This window comes from Cyanistes caeruleus, chromosome Z (assembly GCF_971803275.1).
Source record: "Cyanistes caeruleus chromosome Z, bCyaCae1.hap1.1, whole genome shotgun sequence".
In the NCBI taxonomy this organism is placed as follows: domain Eukaryota; kingdom Metazoa; phylum Chordata; class Aves; order Passeriformes; family Paridae; genus Cyanistes; species Cyanistes caeruleus.
Genome location: NC_141732.1, coordinates 35823536 through 35847121, shown reverse-complemented (window position 1 = coordinate 35847121; position 23586 = coordinate 35823536). Strand labels below are relative to the sequence as shown.

The following is a 23586-nucleotide window of genomic DNA, read 5'->3' as shown; positions in this document are numbered from 1 at the left end:
AGTTTCATCTTACTGACATAAAGATGTCATTTGGAGTCCCTCTTCGCAAAACTCCTCTCCTCTGGCTGGCCAGTAGGAACAGGATCATTAAAATTTCACCTTCCTGGGCTCCAGGATTCTTCACTGTACTCTTGTATGAGCTTTTCAGCCCTTAACAAGCAAGTAACCGGTTTACTCCTTATGGACAACTTTCTATGTCTTGTTAAATGGCACACTCAGAGATGTCCTGTCACTGGGATGTCCTCATTAGCCCATTCACTGTGGACAGTGGAAGCAGTCTGACAAGCATGACTGCATAGACTCAGATGGTTGCAGGTTTCTTCACTGAGTTCCCTTGGGCCTCATTTGTGGCAGTGGGAGTCCAAGCAGCTTCTGTTCATGTCAAGAAGCCAAGCTGACTCCTCACATTCTTCCCCTGTGGTTCAAACCAGGGTCTTACAGATATAACTCCATGTAGATGCCGTACCAAACAAGTGGGTGAATGATGTTCTCCTTTCCTCTTTGCCCCATCAGGCCATGAAGAGATTAATTCTCTTTGGGGATGCTAAGGACCCATATGGGATTTATCTTGTGTGTACCTCAGGTTGCCTTGGCAGAGAAGACTGTGGATGGCAATGTGAGGGCTCACCTTGGTAATGTGACCTCAGTCTGCACTCAGAGCACCATCATGTTGGGAACCCAAGCTCTGGTTTCTGTGTATTTTCTGCTGCTTACTTTTCTTTGACAATTCCTCCCTCCCTAAACTGTGATATCTGCATGAAATATCTTTCTCTCTCTGTGTGCGTAGGCTTGTAATAGCAAGCAGAGAATCAGGTAGCAGATCAGTTGTACATCATACTGCTGCACAAGGTGTGATGTTCAATGCATGAAGATTTCTAGGCAGAGTTCGTAGCTGATGACTTGCACTGATTCTAGTGATAAGAAAACTACTTTTTGGAAAAGAAATAAAAAAAAAAAGAAACAGGGAGATTGAAAGTAAAGGCAAATTCAGCTAAATACTAAAAAATATTTAAGGAAAGGTTGGATCTATGATATATCTGTTGAATAAACTCTCTGGATGGCAGTGATCTGTGATGGGACCCAATGTTATTCAAGCACAAATCTCAGGAGACAACTCACCATCCAGGGCAGGGGAGATGTGGCAAATAATTGATGCGGCCCCAAATACACCTATTACTGGAGAAGCTGGGGCTGGGGTCTGCATAAGGGATATGGAAGGTCTTCCCCTGGTGCTTTACAGAGTGATCTGATCCCAGTTAGGTCCTTCTGCCCAGAACTGACCTTGACCCTGGCAGAAGACTAGAGACTAGATCAATTCCAGACACTACCTTTTCTTAACTGAGTATTGAAAAAGAGAATTTCAAATCTAGTTGTGATTTTGTCCAGCAGCAGATATTTGTCTTTGTAGTCTGTTGTGAAACTTGGCTCATTGCTGTTTATGTTCTGATTTTTTTCTAAAGCTGTACTCTGTACTCTGTACGGTTCTCAGTGTTAACCAAATACACTTTAGAATTCAATTTGGCTTCCCCTAAGGAAGAAACACAGGAATTGGAAGAGGTTTTTGCATAATGCTGGGTCATCCTAGGCAACTTCTCAGCACTTTGTACATTTAGCAGATTCTGAATCCTGATTCTCGTAGAAGGAAGTAGTAACCCTCACAGGTACTAAATGATCCTGTGACTGAAGACAAAGAATTACCAGTGGGTTGCATGATTCATCTCTACCCTCACTGCTGAATGTATGAGACAAAAATAAAGCGTTTCAAAATCATATATCCTATCCCAACAAAAAATATAAAAAATCAATACTAAAATAGTACATTCTGAGCGAAGTTCCCCTAAAACAGTAGGACAGCAGTTTCTATTTTTAAATTGATTGTCTGATTTAACTTTTTTTTTTTTTTTTTTTTTCAGTAGAGGAAACAGCTGCACTTTGCTATAAGAAGGGAAACTCAATCTAATAAAATGGAAGAGAAAAGTATCTTGTCTTTACATTAAACACATCCTAAAGGTTTTTTACTAACATAACTGTGTTAACAATTTCTCATCATCACAACTGCTGACGCAAGCCATGGACTCATTCTGACTCAGAATACATTCTGAGAAAAGATATGGAGTGAGGTGACACCAGCCTGGACATTCTTCTCCTGATGTAGCAACCTCTGGAGTATAAATTAGACCTTGACTTTATTTTAGCCACAGTTTCTCACTTTGATACCAATGCTTTTACTCTTTTGGATGTGCAGAGGACACCATAACAGTGTCCTACCTGCAAAAGCTAGCCTAAACATCAGTGGATTCATAAGGATAGAAATAGGACAGATATAATCTCCTGCAGATTGTCTTTAGAACAGGTTTCCCAGAAAACTGAGTTATGCCCCATCCCAGACCTACATTCCTGGGAGAATTAACTTAGTGGGCTGAGGAAACATCCCCCCTATTCTTCTGTTAGCAGCCTTTTTGTCAGCCTCAGTGGCTCTTAGCCATGTTTCCAGCACACGAACCTGTGCAATGCTCAGCTTGTTGTAAGATGGAGTCTCTACAACTCCATTGCTTTCCAGGCATCCTATGCAGGCTATTCTTTGGTCTGCTCCTCTTTAATGCCAATTGTGATGGTGGTCTGAGCTATGCCTTTAGCTCCATGATTATTCTTCACCTCAGTGGCTGCCCACTTGTAGCTGTGAGCTACATCCATGCATCCTGCTGCTGCTGCTTGTCCCTGGGAAGCAGCATTTTGCTTGAGACTGGACTTTGCTGTGTTTCAGTATCCCTCCACTTTCTTTAAGGCCTTTCACTTAGGCCCAGTTCTCCATGGCCACATGACACTATAACCCCAGTACTACAGATAAAATGAAAAAGATGAAAAAAATAAAGAGTAGAGAGGGAATGTGTTGGTTTTGACAACGATCCTCTATCAGGTGATGATACAGCATGCATCAGGGGTGCTCCCTTCTCCCTTGCTGACTGCAATCATCAGGTGTTTGGCTCAGTGCACTCTGGGAATTGCAGGCTGGTGCAGGTGAGAACACAGAGGGTAGAGCTCTTCATTTCAGTATACTCTATTAGCAGAACCTCCTGCAGTGAGACAATGTTGGCTGTGGCTTGTGTAGGTTTCTGTGATTAGAGGTCTAGGCTTCTGACATGTGGCTGCCCCATCCTACTACATCCAAGTTCAGATATCAGTTCTGGAGCACTTGGGAAAAGTAAGTGCCCTCAAAATGTGAATTTGCCTCCTTCTGGTATTTCTTTACTTCATACCATATATTTCAGTGGAGCAGCTCAGTTCCTTGTCCTATCTTGCCAATTCTTCTGAAACAATTTAATGCAAACAGCCCTTTAGGTGATATGGAAAGCACCTAGTAAATGAGCTAGATGAAAGAGTAAGCCTTCAATGAAAGAGTAAGCCATTACCAGCACTGGTTACAGCCTAGCAAAACACTCTACCTTAACAGCAAGAAAACATTTTAGTTTGTAAGAATTAGAATCAGATAGTTATCATAGTACTGACAGGCAATTATAATGATGATCTCTAGTCTGGGTGGCAGTGATTGTCTCAAGGCTCTGGCATGGATTTTGACCTCACTCAGTAAGTCACAGAAGGGCAGAAAAAAAGGTGCCTTTTACTGCTGCCAGCAAATGCCTTGACTCTCCCAGAACTGAATTGCTGAAGATACATGAACTAGCAATCAGTAAAGAATATCCCTTGATGGCTGAGATATTGCCTCTGTATCATGTTAAATAACCAATGGCAAGACACAAGCCAGATGAGCTGGGAAGTTATCAGTTTGTGCACAGGTTATAATCAAGTGGAAGAAGTGCTTTTGTTGTTTCATCTTTGTGGGTGAGTCCCTTGTGAGCTCTGCTCTACCTATAAAAAAGTAAAGAAATTCCTGGGAGAATGATAAACACAATGTAGGAAGGCAACATCTTGGCTGATTGAGGGTTATTTGTGCTGCTTTTTTTTTTTCTTCCACCTGCAGTGTTATTTTGAGTAGCAGAGTTCAAGATAAAGACTCTTTTGGAAATTTAAAACATGGAATTCTTTGTCGTCAGCTAAAGGCCTTAGAGCCTTAATTTGTTTTCTCTTTCTCCAAATGAACTACAGCAAAAAGACATGGTAGTTTGTTTCCCATTTGTTATTTAACAGCCCCGGGTGAAGCGTGTACTCTGGCATGGCACCAGCTCAATTGGCTGAGCTAATGGCTAGAAGGAGGACTCTGCTCCCATTAGGTGACTGAGGTCACAGCTTCACTCCCCAGAGATCCCCAGCACTGCATTACATGACAAGTACAACAGAAATAAACATACTTACCTCATGTTTTTCCTGCTTGCAAAGTAAGCTGTATTTCAAGCAAAGCAAAACAAAACTGGTTATCATGGGCAGGTCTATTCAATTTTCATTTTGATTCTGGAACTTGGCTCACATTGAGAATTTTAATTCTTTTCTAGGAACACTGGTATTGCTGTCAGGAAGACCCTGAATCATATGATGGTCACCTTATTAATGATATCTTCTCTTGGACTGAGAAGGGGTAGACAGAGGACCCATCCCAGATGGTGTGGCACCTTCCAGAAGGATTTGACTAGTGAAAAGGAAGGAGGGGGTATGTAGGACATAGCTGCTTAGGTCTGGGTCTGAAAACTAAAAGTGGGGTTCATATGGATGAAGGCCAAGTAGACATATCTCCTTGGAAGAATGTATACACAGTCTAAACCTTTTTGGCATAAATGACCCCAAGTGGTACTCCCCAAAATAGAATAGCAGCCAAAATGAGCACTTTTTGTCAAATTTTGCCAACAATATATACCTCAGTCATGCTGATTGCTAATAAAAACTAGATGACTTTAGCTACCAATGCTACAAAACTAATCTCAAAAACTTTGTCCAAAAAATGAAACTTGTCCTATGTGCTCATAATCACCAACTGTACCTATGAGTATGAGTATGAGGAGTTGTTGTTATACCACCAATGATTGCAGCATAATCATGAGGGGAGAGGACATGGAGACATAACATGGAGGGGAGACACAACAATGTGACTGCCACTTGAGACCGTGTCTCAAGTAGGGACCATTGCCACAAAAAAATGCCAGCAGAACTTTCAAATCTGTACAGTCTTCAGATACTTTCACTAATTTCCTTTCAGTTTCAAGAAACATTGGCCTCACCATCTTCTTTCAGTGCTGATGGAAGAACTGCATATAGCTGAACACCTGCACTTCTCCTCATCAGTCTTTTAAGCAGAAAAGATTGCTGACATTGAAGGATGATGGTATCTTGTTCAGTGTATCCTCAGCTGCTGCAGGCAGCACTGCTGAGGTCAACAGGATGGCCTATGTCACCAGCAATAGCAGAAAAGGGCAGAAATGGATCTCAGAGTGTCCCCAGAGTAAGGCTTTTCTGAAGAGCCTTGCACTGTCTGCTGTACTGTCCATCTGCAGACAGGCCTGTTCTGGAGCACCAACACTACCCTCCCTTCAGGCATGAGAATGCTGTCACAATGCAAGTTCTCTCTGTACTACCTCTGGAAAATACCTCCTTTTCTCACCAGCCTTTCACCCATTTGGAAGGCCTAAAAGTTCTTTTCTGGTGTTATTTTTTTGTTTTGTTTTGTTTTGTTTTGTTTTATTTTGCTTTCTTCTGTGTGTGACACTGAGAGCAAGGAAGAGGTATGTAAAAACTTGAGCCTAAGATGCATTTTGTATGCTTGGTTCATACCTTAAAGGGATTTAACTTGCATATTAGAACCAGATGCTTGCTGTAGCTGAGCATTTTGCACAAGGTCAGTGCCAAAGAAATTGCTTCTTTTGTTTCTTAGCAAATGTATGCTGCTCTCCTCAAATAAAGTGTTCAAGAGAAAGGCATAGTAATTCTGTATTTAGACAGGTATACAAATAATACAGTCATGATACATTGTATTTCCCTGCTCCCTGCTTATAAATTATTTAATTTTTAAAAAGAGCTATAAAAGGTTAATAGGTGAGGAATTTTCTCTCAGCAATTTTCCTTTTTCCCTCTTCTTTTGTCTGTAACTGGATCAGTTATACAATATAACTTTAATTATCTGAATGCAAAATTTATTTCAGATTCTCATGACTCAGATAAACATGAACCTCTGAGTCTGCAAATGCTACAAGGAAAAGCTCAGATACTCTTAGAACTGCAGGGGAAAGGGTTTTGCATTGTTTGCTAGGATTATTTGTTTGTTTTGTTTTGGTTTTTTTGTTGCTTTTGGAAGCATTATTATTGCTGTTGTCATCGTGATCATCGTTATTATTATTATCATCAGATTTGTTTGGATTTTTCCTCATCACCCAGGGTACTAGAGTTAACCTAGGTTTGGAAAGCCAAGGTTTTCAAAGTACACAGTGACTAGGAGACCTTATTTTTACTGTAGAGGGTACAGCACTTTGCCTCACCTGCCCCTGCTATAGCAGCTCTACAGAAATTTTCCACTGTGTTTAAAGGATAACTGCCTTACTTAAAAGATTTTTTTTTTTTTTTTAATTAAAATGTTTGTTACTGTGTCTTCAGCCAGAATCAGCCGTGTAAGTAAAAAGTGGAAGCAGCTTTGTGCCTGGAAAACAGATGGTCTTTCTTGTGTTCACCTATGCAGCTGTGTTTGTGCTACAGCTCAAAGCATTCAGTACCAGCAAGTGGCAAAACTTACTCTGCCCTTCTGCCTTTAAGCACTTCCCAAAAAATGCACTTTAGGGTAAGAGGATACAATGGCAGGTCATTCCAGTATTTCTGAGGGCATTAAACACATACATTTGATATTTCTGTTTTCACTGATGCTTACTTCATGAAATGAGACACAGGCTTGAGGTACTCTAGAGAGGCTTTGTATGAATATGTAGGAGTATCAGAAGCTGATATTTCAAAGCTCTGTACCAGTCAGTGTGCTGTAAGAAGCCTGGAAGACCTCCTGCTTGGCAACACTGCCCTTAAACGGCAGGTGAGTTGCAGCCAAGTAGTGTTACCTTCACCAGAAAAAGCCCTGCCAAGTACAGATGCAGTTTTCAACCTAGTAGGCACTACCTGTTTTATGCTTTTATTGTCCATAGAGCTATTATTGCCTCCATGACTTAAAAGAAGTCCTTGCTTTGGAAAGTGTGGATGGACATGTTATCCTGTCTTTGATTCTCTTTTCTGCAGGGCTCCTTTATTCTCACTTTAGTGTCTCGACCCTGTCCTAGTGGAACTTTTTTTCCACAGAGATGGATAGGTTATGCTTACTGTCTAAAGAGTCGTTTGGCTCTTGGATAAATTATCCAAGATTATGAAGAAATTTCCTGTTGTTTTTGCATTAATTTGCTTACAGTTGGCTTTGCAATATCCTTTAAAAAACACCCTTCTGCATGCACTTAATCTTGATCTTGTAGTGTGTAATGCTTGAACTTTAAAGAATGATGAACAATAGTTTTCCTCCACAAAAAGAAAAAGGAAAAAAAAATAAGGCTGCAGAATAACTTACTGTTGCAATTCAAGGCTTCAGAATATTAAACAATCATTTATTTTTCAGTATCTTTTAGTACAAGGAGAGGTACTTATCACAAATAAAGATATTTCTAAAACCTTATTCGTGAATCTTTTGATGATGATGATGAAGCATTATTGTCATTCCATTTCCACTAAAATGGCTAGGAAACATAATCAAATATCACTTTGGAATGTCATGTATATTGTACTTCAGTTTCACAGTAAAGCATTAATGTTGGTCTGTCATTTGCAAAGAGGAAGTCTTAGTTATTGCTTCTGAATATAGAATCTTAGTGTACATTTAAGACTGTTGATTACATCTCACTGCAATGCAGGACAAACAGATATAGACATGAGCGTCCGGTGCTTTGTAAGAAATGCATTAATGTTATATTAATGTGTAATATATTAATGTGTTATCCCTCTCCTCTCCACTTAGTGAAGAAATGAGTACCAGTGTTGTCCTTAAAACCATTGATCACACCTTCCTTTGTTTATGTCAAGGTTAATGTTACGCTCCCACAGAATACAGTGATTTGAGGGGCTAAACACTCATATTATAGGTAGACTGTAAATAATAAAAGTCCTAAAGTCAAAGCCTTACACAGTTTATTGATAATGTCTGTTACTTTTTAGATAGCCTTTCAGATTCTGTAATGCTACAGCTTTTGCCAAGTGTGTTATGAGACTGTAAAGTGTGTGTACCTGTTGAGCTTCCCTCTGAATTACCTTATGGCTATTTAGTGCAGCGAGCATGTGCCATATTCTGCCAAACACCAGATGATGTGAAGCTGGGAAAGCAAACAGCAAATTGATTTATTATCAGTCGCAAGGCAGAGAAAAATAGCTATTTACTATCTCTGATCTGAGTGATCGTTTCAAACATTCTGTGATATATATGGTTGCCTTCTTACTGTGCAGGGAACTGCACTGCTAATATCCAAAAATATTTACAGGAACAAAGCATGTTCTTCCCTGTATAACACAGGAATATATTCCTGTGGTTGTACTTCTTTGAGCACATAAAACATTCCTCCATTTCTTCCATGATAATAGTCGGTCTGGAATTTTTCACTGTAAAGTCTGAACTGCAGGGAAGGAATGGGCAGCCAGCAAGGTACCTACTCCAGCATCAAGTGCTAAACTGTGTAACATCAGGCCTCCTTCATTGCAACTGGGAGTTGTCGTCAGCAAAGGTGCAGTGAGTCTGCTCTGGTGTTTAGTGTCACAGAAAGATAGAGTGAGTGACAAGTAATGGATCTGGATATTGGGATTTATTTAAAAACCACAAAGATTAGAGCTTTTACTCTTTTTGATATCTTACATGGACATTATTTGCTCTTTGGCATTACATTTGTGAGGTCTCAACTGCTCTCCCTGCAGTGCGGTTTTTGTTAGTACAGGATAGTCAGGCAGAAAGTCGTGTTGCTTTGTGCTGTACTACTACACAGAACTTCCTAACTTTGGCACCAGCAGCTGAGGACTGTGGCCATTTAACTTCATTTTTATCCAGCTGTCTCTCTGATCTCTAGAATCCTCCACCACTTTCAGGATCTTTCATCCAACTAGGCACTTTAGCTTCTTCCTTTCTCATCCCCTGTTTTCTTTCTAAAACCACCTCTTTTCAGGGACCTCTTTTGGCAAGAGGTCTCCTTTATGGAGACTCTAGCACCTGATTTTCTCAATTCAAAGGTCTACCTGCAGAAACATAATGTATAATAAGCCTCCTAACTGATGGTGCTGTCTGATGTCTTTGAACTCATTGGGTGATTTGGAATGTGCCTCTTTTCTTTAGTCCAGCTGCTGCCAAGTTTATAACCAGCCTGTCCTGACGGTGGATAGTAGCTCTCAGGTTTTTGCCTGTGTGTTCAAAAGACAAATTAGAGTCTGTCTTACACACCCCTACACATATGCAATTATTTCCTACCTGTGATACCATGTCTGCTCACTTCTCAACACAATGCAGCACAATGTTTGACACTTGAATACTGGGCCACCATCTGCTCAAATGGCTTGTTATTCCTGTGCATCTGAAAAGGCTCTGTGGACCTCTGCTACTACCAGCTATCAGCGTGCAATTATATTCCAGCATCATCTGGACACCACTCTAGGCACCATAGTGTCATTGCAGGGCTCCTTGAAGCCAAATGCTGCTTGCCACCTTCATGGAAATCCTGCTTAGGTGTATTTGCAGTTTATATGTGGAAGACAACTGTAGCACAGCAAGTAAACTCTAGCAGGTTTATGCTTTCTGTCACAAGACAGCAAGTGAAACAAGGTGGTATATTTTGTTTCCTCACACCATCATTGTAATCATAACACTATGCCCTGGAAAGACATGGGGGTGAGTGGTGAGAAACAGCCGAGAAGAAGTTCCTTGGAGTTGAACCAAAGCCAAGTGCCTTTTCGTGCTGTAGAGCTAGATGACGAGATGGGCCCTGAGAAGTTGCCTGGATCACACCAAGCAATGCTTCAGGACAAATGTAGCTACATTTATACTGAAAAAAGTGAGGATTCAAATCTATGTTGTCATGAGGTGACTTTACCTTTAAGGTAGTTGTGAGAGCTAAGGAAGTTAAAGCTGCTGGGGACTGAAAGGAGTCTCTTCTCCTGACCAATTATTGGTCATTACTGGGGATTGACAGCAATTTTAACCATTGAAAAGGGAGATCAACTTGTGAACCCTACCTTAAGATGTAAAGTCAGGGTACTTGGGGGCTCTTTGTTTCCTGGCTGTGAAGGGTGGCGGAGCTCCAGGCCTCCCATCCCTGCCCAGGCCATGCGGCCAGACGGGGGCTGGGCTGGGCCCAGCGGCTCCCGGCCGGGAGATGGGGGGGCCTGCGGAAGGTTGTCCCCGGGCTCTGGCCGGGCTGGGCCGGGCTGATCTATGGCTCGGCTGCAAGTTTTGCTGTAACTAAATTCACTAGAAACTGCTGAGTGAAGAAGGAGAGAGGCTCTGGACCTGCAGCAAGCAAAGACAGCGACTACACTTTCTAGAGCAGCTATGAAAAACCTTCCATCGCAGACAGCTCCAGCTCCTGTTCGGCAGAGATCTCCAAACCATCTACAAAAGCCTGGACAAGATTTTAACTCTTTCATTACCCAGATGAGACTTGCAGATTAATCTTTTTATCCAGAGAGAGAAAAAGAGAGTGATCAACATGAAAAGAGACTTTATAAACTACCAGTGACAGGAAAGAAAATCTTCAGAAAATGTACAGAATAAGAAGATGCTTTAATTAAGCTTAAATATCTTTCTGTTAAAACTATGGAGATGGACAATGAAATCCTGAAAAGAACTCCTTTAATTCATGATAAAGTATGTAGGGAGGAATAAAGTGTTCAAAGTGTAAATTTGAGTAAAAAGTAGAGTAATTATGGTACAGTGAAGTGCTGGAAGATTTGAAGCCTTGAGAGTCAATGAGAAAACTGTTTTCTGGTGGAGCTCACAGAAACAGATGAAGACTTTTTGCCTTTGAATAACTCGTCCTTAAAATGACATCTCTAGACTCGTGGCCCATACACACCTCAGAGTGATGTGAAAATGGGAGGAGTGAACTCTGATAACAGCAGTTCTGGGCAGCTGACATTAGAGCAATTAGAAACTATAACAGAAGTAGTTTTCTTGTGAGAAACTCCATAAATTAACAGGAAGAAACTTCTGTTTCTCTACAAAGACTGGTGAAAAGACTGTAGCAAGAATTGAGACTGTTTTAACCATCAAAGTTCTAAAGTTTTTGTCTCTGTTGTCATGTAAACAAAAGAATAGTGAGTAGTAGGGGATAACAAGAGGTTTTCTGGAAGTTTATTCTGGTGTTCTTATTATTGTAGTTTGTTAATAAACTTTCTTTATTCCTTTTAAGTTTTGTGCCTGTTTTGCTCTTGTTCTAATCCATATCTCACAGCAAGAAATAAGTAATTTTTTTTCAGTTACTGGTTTAAAACCACGACATATGTATAATGTGTTCTGAAGGACCCTACATCAACTCCTATTAAGAACATTTTTTCTAGGGTCCAATAAAAGTTTTCCTGCTGAATTATTAAACTATGACTTTTTGTTCTACCCAGCAAGGATAAGAAATCCTTTTTCTCTTTCACTTTGCAAATTACTCTTATGCCTTTTATGTGGCTTGTAGGTTGTTTCTGTTCCAGTCTCTGCAGGGGTTGTCCAGTCCTCCATTTATGCTGTAGAAGTTGACATGAGTCACAGTAACATTCTGAAAATTTTACTGGTTTGAAGATTTTTGGTTCAATGGTTTTTCCAGGTAGTCATTTCTTTAGAAAACTATGCAAGGTATTAACTATGCTATTTTCAGAGAACTTACATTTTGGATAAATGTTAATATTAAGCTTGCATTGCCATTGCTCTTCAAAGCAATAACTCTGTGCAATTCCTTTCAGGTAGTTCAATCCCTCTATAAGAATTGCCGAATATACCTTGCTATAGCACAGTAATTCCCTGTAAAGACTGCTATTCCAGACAAAGGGCTTGGTTTTTCTGTAGGTGGAAACTGTTTTGCAGCAGGCTCTCCATTCCATTTCCTCCTGCAGTTGTTCTTTGTGCACATGAAGTGCAGCTTCATCTTAGAGAGTTTAAAATTAAGCTTAAATATCCAACTTTAAGACAAGTAATAGGGTTTTATGTTTTTGTAGGTCACCAAAAGTTTGCAACTTTATGTTTCTAAGCATCAACTTCTGCATGGAGACAGCTCTGAAGATTCATTTCCTCAGATTCAGAGAAACTAACTTCTCAATATCTCCCTACCAAAAAAAGTACAGAAAATACCTGTTCAACAGTGGGTTTTCTTCTGTTTTCCAGTTGACCTGAAAATAATTAATGGAAGAAAGCAAGTGTTGGATCTCTTTCTAGTTCAGAAATTGGAATTACATGTCTAGTGGAATGGAATGGAAATAACATGCCAACTCACAGACCAATTTTCCACCATCCCTGAAAACTGCTAATAAGTTCTCAATGACCGTCTTGGAAGCAACTAGAAAAGAACAAGGTATATCTCATAGTTAACCAAAGCATTAAATTTCTATAATGACATGACATCAGTGTAGCTCCATCAGTAGTAGAAAAATTCTAATCCTTATTCTTGTTATTGTGCCAAATATGTTACTTTTTGCCATGCTAAGTAGCACTTGATTCATCATTTGGCTATCTAATTTCTAAGAAACAGAGGGAAGGGAAAGTGTTACTCTGTATCAACAGTCCAAATATTATTTTGGCTGCAGACTCTGATAGAGAATTCTAGTGCATTGGATGTGTCATCTACCAAAAAATTTATCATGCGGTTTGTAATCATCTCAAGATTCATTATCATTTTCAATGTGTGGCTCTTCCAGGCCCACAAAGAGAATGTGTAGCTCTGCTCTATTTGGTTTGGACAACCTCAGCTGAGATAATTTGGGAAGCAGTGAAATCATTACTCATCAGCAGAAGGACATTCACTTTATGTTGGGTTACTCTCTAATGATTAGGTGAGAGCAGTGAGTGGGGTAGGGCGATCAATGGAGGAGTTTCAGCCTTCAAGGCAAAGACAAGTGCATGGCAGGGATATATTTTCTCTGTCTAAGGCTGAGCTGCTTTCACAGGGTGGATTGTCTTTCTCTCAGTACTTTGCTTTTATATATTCCTAATAGAAGGCACCTTAAAGATCATCTCATTCCAACCTCCCTGCCATGGGCAGGGACACCTTCCTCCAGGATTCTCACAGCCCCATCCAACATGGCCTTGAACACTTCTAGGGATGGGGTATCCACAGCTTATCTGGGTAACTTGTTACAGTGCCTTACCATCCTCTCAGCAAAGAACTTTTACCTCATACATAATCTAAATATGCCCTTGCAAAAAGTCCCCCTCTGTCTTTGCTGCAGGCTCCCTTCAGATACTGGAAGGCCACAGGTAGGTCACCCTGAAGCCTTCTCTTCTCTAGGCTGAACAAACTCAATTCTCCCAGCCTTTCTTTATATGAGAGGTGCTCTATCCCTCAGATCATCTTCATGGACTCATCTGGATTCACTCCAGCAGTTCCATCTCCTTCCTGTGCTGGGCCCCCAGAGCTGGATGCAGGGTTCTAGGTGGCTCTCACCAGAGCAGAGCAGAGGGACAGAATCCCCTCTCTCCCCTGCTGCCCACGCTGCTTTGGATGCAGCCCAGGACACGTTTGGCTCTCTGGGCTGGGAGTGCCCATGGCTGGGTCATGTCCAGCCTCTCACCCAGCAGCACCCACAGGGCCTTCTCACAGGGCTGCTCTCCATCTCTTTATCCCAGCCTGTGTTGATTCTGGGGGTTGGCATAATGAAGGATAAATAATTGAGTCTACAGAATAGATACCAGGGAGATAAGGGATACATAAATCACAAGGGATTTTGGATTTTAGTTTTGATGTGGGGCAAGTAAGTTTTTTTTTTTTAAAAAAAGCAAGGATAAAGAAGGAAGGTCAATATCCTAGAGGTTTCTAAAAAGGGGTTAGACAAATACATGTTGAAGTTGAATTTATATTCCCAGGAAATAAACTACATTACCTCCTAGATTCCTGCAGCACGCTTTCATTGGAAGCTCCATCCATGAAGCGACTGTGTGGGAGCAGGTTACCTGGGCCAACATTAAAATTCAATTCCCAAAACCAGACTGTACTGTCCCTGCACCAGCCTCTCCTCCTCATCACAGGATAAACAGATAGAATGACAAAAGCTAAGCTTCACACTGACGACATCAAAGACACTACTTTAATAAAAGCAAAAGATAAACACTAGATTTTGCTCTCATTCAAGTCTATCTCTTTCTCTGTATCCGCTTTCCTGCAGACACATTGCTGCAAATGACAGCCCATCTGAACCCCTAGTGCAGGCAGGACTTTGGCCCAAGTGAATGGGGCCATCCATCATATCCCAAAGAGTCAGGTAGTATTGGGTCAATGCATCCCCACCACAAGCATGCTACACCTGCACGGTACTGAGAAGAGATTCCTGTGTATGGGATGTGTTGTGGATGGGTAGTGCAGCAAGCAGAGTTTTCTCCTTGTGTTGTCTCTTTCAGGGGTGGGTTTAGATGCTATTTTTCATTTTCCCAAACATCTCTTCTGAAAGATGAGATGTGAAGGTCCTGGAGATATCACTCTAAATGCTGGGACATCATAACATGAAGGCAGTGCTTTATGATAAGCACATTTCTTTCCCTTTGATCTTCACTGTGACTTCCATTTCAAAGCCTCAAATCAAATAGATAATTGAAATAGTAATTAAAAAGCAAGACCTGGTCCTGCTTACATTCAGAGCTGTGCAAATCTGGTGGAATTCTGGTGCAATTATTCCTATTTAATTGCTGTGGAAATGAATTAAGAATTAAGTCTACTGTGTCTATGCCTTTTTACATTTGCTAAGAAGCAGTCTAACACTTTTAGATGACTTTATGGCTCTGTGAATCACAAAATCATAGAAAATGGAGACTGTGAAACCCACAACAAAGTTTCAGAATCAGAGAACATTCCAACATCCAGTGATGCAATTGTAGTTTTCAAATGGCTGGTAAAGCTACCACTGTTTAAAATGGGAAGACCTGGCACTGCTGCATATATATTTTTATACACATACAAAGCCAATCCTAAGCAAGTTTTGAGGTATAGGAGGGGGAAGTGACTTTGCATTTTTACATCAGATTTGTCCAAATTTCTAGGGTTTTATCCTAATCATTTTTCAGGAGAAAAAAAAATTTAATTATTTAGCAATAGAAACACATTTCTTCCATTTTTATTTTTTTACCATTTTTATTTTTTGCTGTATACTGACACACACATGCTTTTCAAATTCTGCTTTTCTGTGTAAGGAAAGATACCCATTTTCTATTATAAATAGACAATTATTATATTTATGCCTTGTGCAGAGGTAACAGTTCATAGATGTACAGGTGTGCTGTATTTGAACTATGCAATAAGATTCTACAAGCACTTAAAAATTAGCAAATACTACAGTTTGGGTTTTTTTTTTTTCAATTCAGATTATAACAACTACTACTACATTTAATCTTAAGCACAGTTTAAAAAAAAAAAAAAAAGACATGGGCGAAATAGAATGCTTTTGAAATATTTTCATTGACATAAATTCTGTGCACGTAAGCTAGAGATCGGTATATTGAAAGGGAAATCCAACCAGCTTGTGTCCAAAGACACAGCAGTAACTGGGAACTGCAATGAGAGTGAGCAGCTGGGAAACGATTAAAAAACATGAGTATGGATGTTTAAAAAAACCTAGATGTGTCACTGACAACATTTCTGTGATTTTCTTCCTAAGAGTTTAACATAGGATCATGGCACTTAGGGACATGGTACAGAGGTGAACTTGGCAGTGTTGGATTAACAGTTGAACTTGATGATCTGAAAGGTCTTCTCCAGCCTGCACGATTCCATGATTTTATGGATTTATGATTATGTTGATGTTACACCAGCCTTTCAGCCAGATTGCTTGTGTGTTGAGTCCAAGCAAGAAAACAGCTAAGGTCTTCAGAAGAGCCATCAGTGATTTAATTAAAGGAAAATCTACTTTGTGCTTCAAGTGCAAGGCAGGCATAAGGAGGAGGTCAAGGACTTCCCTCCTTTGGTTTCCTACTATTCAGTCATAGCAAGCTCTCAGAAGCTCTGGTAAGTGTTGAAATTCAGACGGTACTTCTGAAGTGCAGACGAAACACAGTTTTCAAGAGAACTAGTGCATAAAGAGACCAAGAGCTCCCTAAGGCTGGATGAATACCTGAGGGTCAGGATGAGCAAGGTTTCTGTGCAACCATGTGTGTTCACTTTGCTAACACTCACACATATTAATGACATATATTTCATTTTCAAGCAGAAAGTCTGAATCTGATAAACAGTACAGTTTTTTGCACTGAAAGAGAAACCTCTAATGTGAGTTAAATACTAGATGTTAATAAATTATGAAAATGAAATGTTGCCATTTCAATCAACAGTCACAACAGGCACATCTCTATTTTCACAGCAATAATAGGTTTTCATGGTGATATAAGTGGTTTGCTTCAAAGAGGTGATTATGCATTTTCAGAGTAGGTAGGTCAGACCTGCAGAGAGCAAGGGAATGATAAGTCTGAGTCAGAAATGGCTTTTCTTGAGAAGGAAGACTCTGATTTAAAGTCAAAGTTAATGCTGAAGAGAATCTAAATAATTGTGGCAACTTGGTTTATTCATCAGCAAAATTATAAAAAAGAAAAGTCCTGGAACTTGCTAGAGCAGATTGTACCCAACTGGGAGGTATTTTCCTGCAGACTTGCCATGGAACAGCTCCTACATAAACAGGAGCTTTCCTGTCAGTGTGCGTGTAGCAAAACCCATACCTATTAAGCAGATAACATATGTTTCTATCTAGGTGTTGGTACTTGAAAGTAAAAAAAAAGCTTACATATTTTTACAAGATTTCTGTCAAGATACTCTTTTAAACTGAAAGATACATTGCAATTTATACTATGTCTGCATTCAGAAAGGCATAAGAAAAGTTGGTGAGCAGTGCAAGGAATTATAGGACTTGGGCATTCTGGTTGAGTGACATACAGGAGACACGTCTGGCTCTTGGAAAGATACTGTTTTGTTAACTGATTTTAGTTATTTCAAATTCTTCTCCAAATCTTTGGTGTTTTTTGTGCCCATTATATATTTATACTGCAAGCTGTTGAGAGACGTGATGAACATCATCCACTAACCACAGATTCTCCCTGCTGACTGGATGATCTTCAGTGGCAGTTAGCTCAGGAAGGAGCTTGGTGCTTTGCCTTGTTTTGTGTGTGTTTACAGCCTCTCAGTACACCCATGACTTAAGTTACATTATTTCAACCAGTTCAGCTAAATGCACTGAACTGCCAGTTCTAGTCAAAGCTTTCCAGGAAAACTTCATGCTTGTTTTCAGAAGGGAATCCAGTGAATGGTCTGACTGACAGAAAGGAAGAGGTTGGTCTCTCCTGAGGGCTACTTGGGTAAGCCACCCACACATCCCCCATGCATACAGAAGGAGAAATCCAAAGGGACCCTTGATGACTTCTTCTGTCATGCCTGTGGACAGCAAGACATGCCCATCATACCCACAGCTTACTTTTGGATATGAATAATTCGTTCTGTGGGGAGACTGAAGGCGACGTGATGCACCTACAGGGTGGGGGAAATCTGCCATTTGCACACCCAGTGGCTTCAGAAGCTGCAGTTACAGGTGTGGCAGATGGCTGCTTTCTCAGGGCTTTGTGCTAAGGAACAGTCATATAAGACTGCTGCAACTCACTGTCAGGGATCTGGAAAGCAGAAATTTCCAAGCTTGCTATCAACAGACAGTCCAGCTTGCCTCAGACTTTTATTGCAACAGCTGTCACTGCTGCAAGATCTGAAGAAAAGTGTAGCACTGTGACATTCTTGAATAGTCAGCCTAGCACAAGGTTCAGCCTAACCACTTGTGGCGAGATGGGTCTAAGTATTTGAAGCATGGCATTTAGTAAGTATTGCTCTGCTCACCACTCAACACAGTCGTTAGCTGCAACAACTACAGATGATAAAATTATGTACAATTTACCTCTGTTTGCATGCTCAGAACCAGTAATGACATCTTTATGCTGTTATTCATTCAAATATTTTGAAATGTGCTATGCATCACTGCTATATAAAAATTTATCATTTAGAAATGAGTTTTTGTGGTATGACTTTGTCTACACGTAGAAGAACAAATGCACTGTATACAATGTCGGCAAAAGAAAGCATTAAAAGTGCTTTAGACAGATAAAGAAAATTTTAAATAGGTGACAAATGATGTTATGTATTTCAAAGTATTCTTTCTTCACATTTTCCTAATGTTTTGTCATCCCAGATGTATAGTACACTATCTCTATAGAGTACCAAATATCCTTGGGAAACTTTTTTGGAGGACATGCAGGACATTCAGGGTTCAGAGTGTGATACAAATCTTCCATCAATAGAAAACTGTGTTCAGTTTGAAGACTTCTTTTGCATGCATTTTGGCATGCATTTCTGAACAGGCAAATGTGCCTTAAAATTAATTAGGAAGCTGCTTTGCTCTACGGTGTTTAGTACTCACTGATCTAGAGCAATGGTGTAGGATAAAAAGCCAAAAAAGGAGAAAAATCACATCCTCAGGAGCTGACTGTTAATCAGAAGTTGTGCAGGTTGACCCAGAGATCTTCCTCTCTCTCCGTGTCTCACACGAGCTAATGTAATTGGAGCTGCCATTCGCTGGATCATGTTTTTGAGCTATGACTCATTTCTCTGTATCCTGTGATGGTTTTATTGTTGATTCAAACAAAATGGTCCGTGTCTGAAAGCTTTAGACTTTGGATATCTGGTATGAGGAGCACTAAGTCAAGAACACCATTGGACATCTGTCTTTTCCGCTAGCCAAGAAAATCCAGAGGACATTGTACTCCTTAGTCACAAAAGATTTTTGTAAGTTACCAAAGACAAAATTCTGCACCTCTTTGAGGAATATTGGGGCAGAATGTTAACTGTCAGGATAACAATGTTACTGCAGAGATACTATAGTAAAAGTGAAATGGCCTTTATGAGGATTGGCATAGAATTTTTAAAAAACCCTTCCCTTCCCTTCCCTTCCCTTCCCTTCCCTTCCCTTCCCTTCCCTTCCCTTCCCTTCCCTTCCCTTCCCTTCCCTTCCCTTCCCTTCCCTTCCCTTCCCTTCCCTTCCCTTCCCTTCCCTTCCCTTCCCTTCCCTTCCCTTCCCTTCCCTTCCCTTCCCTTCCCTTCCCTTCCCTTCCCTTCCCTTCCCTTCCCTTCCCTTCCCTTCCCTTCCCTTCCCTTCCCTTCCCTTCCCTTCCCTTCCCTTCCCTTCCCTTCCCTTCCCTTCCCTTCCCTTCCCTTCCCTTCCCTTCCCTTCCCTTCCCTTCCCTTCCCTTCCCTTCCCTTCCCTTCCCTTCCCTTCCCTTCCCTTCCCTTCCCTTCCCTTCCCTTCCCTTCCCCGCCCCTCCCCGCCCCGCCCCACCCCACCCTGCATTACAATAGAGTAGAGCAGAGCAGGGCAGAGCAGAGTAGAAAGAACATCAAAAGCACCTTAGAAAACTCCTGAGGCATTGGATTTGTGGGACGCAAAGACAGGGTGCAATAGCTGACCATTACTACTGCAGCAAGAAATCAAAATAGACTTTGTAAAAAGCTTTCTTTCTACTTGAGAAAAGTTTAGAATTAAGTAATTTACTTTCAAGGAAGAAGACTGTCATGTCAGGTAGCTCTGGCAAGTCCTGAGAAGTAAATTCTGTGTGTGGAAAGGCCTGTTCCCAGTAACACCTCCAGACAAGAGAGTTTTCACAGCACTGAGAATGTGATCATCAGTTAGTCTGTTTGATGGTATAGCCATAGGGCAGCCCAATTGGTTGATTAGCAGTGAAACAGCTAGGAAACACTGCCACAAAGGACACATCAGTACAGCAACTGAAATCCTGCTGCCAGCTGTGAAGTCACAAGTCCCACATGGGATATGATGAACCATCATGCAATTAGGTTGCTGAAACTGTTTGGATTGTAAAATCTATGATTTTCCAGAAAATAGTGGAGTCAAACTTTGGAAGAAGACTTGGAAGGTCTGGCCTAGAGGAATCAGAGGTAGAAAATGGTTTCCAGCTCATACAGAGGTGACCTTGCAAGAGGGGAAGTGAAATTGCCATGGCCAAGGAGTGAGGATGTAAATCACCAGCCATTAACCAAAGAAGGGAGAAACATTGTTCTTTTTTCCTCTTCTCCACCCTGTGAGGCTGGAGGATGGAGAAGAAATGCAATTTTTCATGTCTGGAGACAGATGACAGAGGATTGTCTGACAGGCCAGGTCTCCTGACTGATTTAAATACAATTGTATGCCTTGTGCATACTAAGCACAGCTCTCCTTCCTATAGCTTAAGTCTCTCTACCCCCTACAGACACCGAGCACAAGCAGCCACTGCTGGAGAGGATGCAAGCAGCAGCACAAAGGAGAGATGGAGTCTGGATCCACATGAGAGGCTGGCATTTGCAAGCTGTCATTGAGCCCTGCTGTGAAACTGAAGTCTGCATCTCATTGAGCAGGTATGGCTCTCAGTGTGCATTTCTGAGAGCATAGCTGAGATATCGTGCCAGCACAACACTCAGCAGCAGCAGCAGGATGTTCTGGGGTAACCAGAACTCAGACTGTGAGCCTGAATATCTCACTGGACTGCCTCTCCTGTTGCGTTGCAGATAATTATGCTATTACTCTGCACCAGTTTGTTTTCTAAGCCTATTCTCTGGAGATCTTACACTTTCTGTGACTTCTGTGCCTGAAATAAAAGCAAGATAGAGTTATGTGTCTCCTTCTTCTCCATCTGGATTGCCCCTGCAAGCAGCCTAAAGTGCTTACAGTTTGGAAAACCCTGGCCTATGGGTATGAGGAAGGAGGAAGCATTAAATACAGCAAGGTTCAGAAGCATTTGTCTCAGGTGATTTAAAGTAGAAAGTTGTTGGGAGTCTGGAATACAGAGTGTGTGCCCTTGTTTCTGATACTTAGTTATAAGATCCAGAAAAACACTGAATTTCATATAATATGAAATTCATGAGCATGTGTAGTGGTTTAGATTTATCAATTTTGATTTCTCGGCTAACACACTAAATAAATGTCGTGGTTTTAAAGCAGTATCTAAAAAAATTATTTATTTCTTGCTGTGAGATATGGATTAGAACAAGAGCAAAACAGGTTTAAAACTTAAAAGGAATAAAGAAAGTTTATTAACAAAACTACAAGAATAAGAACACTAGAATAAACCTCCAGAAAACCCTTTTATCTCTTACTACTCAACCATTCTTTTGTTCACATGACAACATAGAGACAAAAAACTTTGGAACTTCAGTGTTTAAAACAGCCCCAATTCTTGCTAGAGTCTTTTCATCATCCTTTGTAGAGAAACAGAAGTCTTTTTCTGCTAATCTATGGAGTCTCTCACGAGAAAACTATTTCTGTAATAGTTTTCTATTTCTCTGATGCCAGCTGCCTGGAAATCTGTCATCAGTTTACTTCTCCCATTTCACATCACTCTGAGGTGTGTATGGGCCATGAGTCTAGGGATGTCATTTTTTTAGGGATGAGTTATTCAAAGGCAAAAGTTCTCTTCATCTGTCTCTGTGAGCTTTTCTGGAAAACAGTTTTCTTATTGCCGTCAAGGTCTCAAATCTTTGCTTCACTGTTCCAGCACCTCACTGTATCACAATTACTTTACGTTTTGCTCAAAATCCACACTTTGAACACTCTATTGAACACTCTGATTTCCTCCCAATATACTCTGTCATGAATGATAGGAGTTTTTTTCAGAACATTATTGTTCATCTCCATAGCTTTAACAGAAAAATATTTCAGCTTATAAAGCATCTCCTTATTCTCTCTTCCCCATCTAAAACTTAACTCTTTTCTTCACTGTCTTCTTCATGTTGATTGTCTCTCTCTCTCTCTCTCTCTCTCTCTCTCTCTCTCTCTGTCTCTCTTGGAAGAAAGAGTAATCTGTATGTTTTATCCTGGTAGTAAAAGAATTAAAGTCTTTGAAAAGCTGCAGATGTTCATGGTGTCAGGTTTCAGTCCAGCAGCAGAAACTACAAACTAAGCCAGACCAGCCGGCTCCGTTTCTCTTCCCCCGCACCGTCTCTGCCCTCTGCGGCCTTGTCCAGCCTGGAGGGGGGGAGGAGGCCGAGACAGAGCCTTGTTACCTTTTCAGAAGCCGAAACCAAAAAGAGAGCAAGAGAACTCTGGCTTTACATCTTAAGGTGGTGTTCACAAGTTGATCTCACTTTTCAATGATCAAAACTGCTGTCAATTCTTAGAAATGACTGGTAATTGGTCAGGAGAAAAGACTCCCATCAGCGACCATCAGATTCAACTTCCTTAACTCCCAAAGCTATCTTAAAAGTAAAGTCACACCATGACAGTGTGTTTTCATGGTGATACATGAAAACAACATCCTAAGTCCTCCATCTTGTCTCTTGTTCTCTAAGCTTTTTCACCCAGTGATTTTAAAAAAACTTTCTAATCTACACACTTGTAGCTTTTTCCATCTAACTTTAACATTTGTTTTCATGTATCACCATGAAAACATGCTCATGAATTTCATATTATATGAAATTCAGTGTTTTTCTGGATCTTATAACTAAGTATCAGGAACAAGGGCACACACTCTGTATTCCAGACTCCAACAGAAAGTTTGCAAATGTGAATTAGCCCTTTCAATTTGCTACATTTGAGACCCACTCCCACTCAAGGTTTTTGGGGACATTTTCTATTAATTGGAAATTGCTGAAAACAGTGAGGTAGGATTCCTGAGAAAGAACTGCTTCCTTTTGCTAAGAAGATAGTATAATAATGTTACATGCTATTTTATACAGTTGCACAGTGTCAAGATTTACTGCCTGAAAGTCTCTTTCACTTCTGCTTAATCAGTAGTGACGTTTACCAAAGATCCCTAGGAATTCATGCTGAGTCCAAACTTCAGTAATATTAGTCAGACTGATAACACACGACTTTGGTATGATCCCATGGTCTTCATGAGGAATTTGAGACCACATCAATTTGAGTTCAGCTCCTGGTCAGCTTTCATAAGCTTGAATGTAGGCAAAATTGTATTTTACAGATGTATTATTTTTGAAAACTTCCTGTCTGTCTGATGTTTACCCATATACAAGTAAGTGCTTAGACCCCCCATGTGAGGTACAGATTGGCAAAAGCAGCAAACTGTCTGACAAGGCTCTTTGCACCTTAAGGAGTTTCCTTAAGGAGTAGGCCATGCCCTCAGCTACTATAAATCAGTGCAAATCTCCTGCAGTCTAGCTGAGCAGCTCTGGAGAAGGATTGGGTTCAACCCTGCTTGAACCTACTTTCAAGCCCATGATGATGGTGCTGGCTATGGACAGGACAGGACAGTTCTGCTGGAGAAGCTGTGTCAGTTTACACCAGCTGGGCACACGGCCCAGGGCCCTCTCTCTTCCGTCTTTCCCATGCTCAGGGAAACACATCTCAGTGTGGAGATAAGCCAGAAACCAGGGGGCTTGTGACGTGCAGAATATTCTCTCAACATGGGAGAATATCCTCTCCCTTTACTGTTTGAGG

At 40.8% G+C, this 23586-nt stretch overlaps 2 long non-coding RNA genes across 2 annotated transcripts in view; one reads left to right on the top strand and one right to left on the bottom strand.

Moving 5' to 3' along the window:
- Positions 1-10263, bottom strand: part of LOC147648353 (uncharacterized) — a 30506-nt gene extending 20243 nt beyond the window's left edge. The window contains exon 1 of the long non-coding RNA XR_015280201.1: positions 10171-10263. This is a non-coding gene — a long non-coding RNA (uncharacterized LOC147648353). The remainder of the gene's footprint in view (positions 1-10170) is intronic.
- The window catches only part of LOC147648352 (uncharacterized), a 61595-nt gene extending 40791 nt beyond the window's left edge, over positions 1-20804 (top strand). Inside the window, exon 2 of the long non-coding RNA XR_015280200.1 lies at positions 20405-20804. This is a non-coding gene — a long non-coding RNA (uncharacterized LOC147648352). The remainder of the gene's footprint in view (positions 1-20404) is intronic.
- The last annotated feature ends 2782 nt before the right edge of the window (positions 20805-23586 follow it).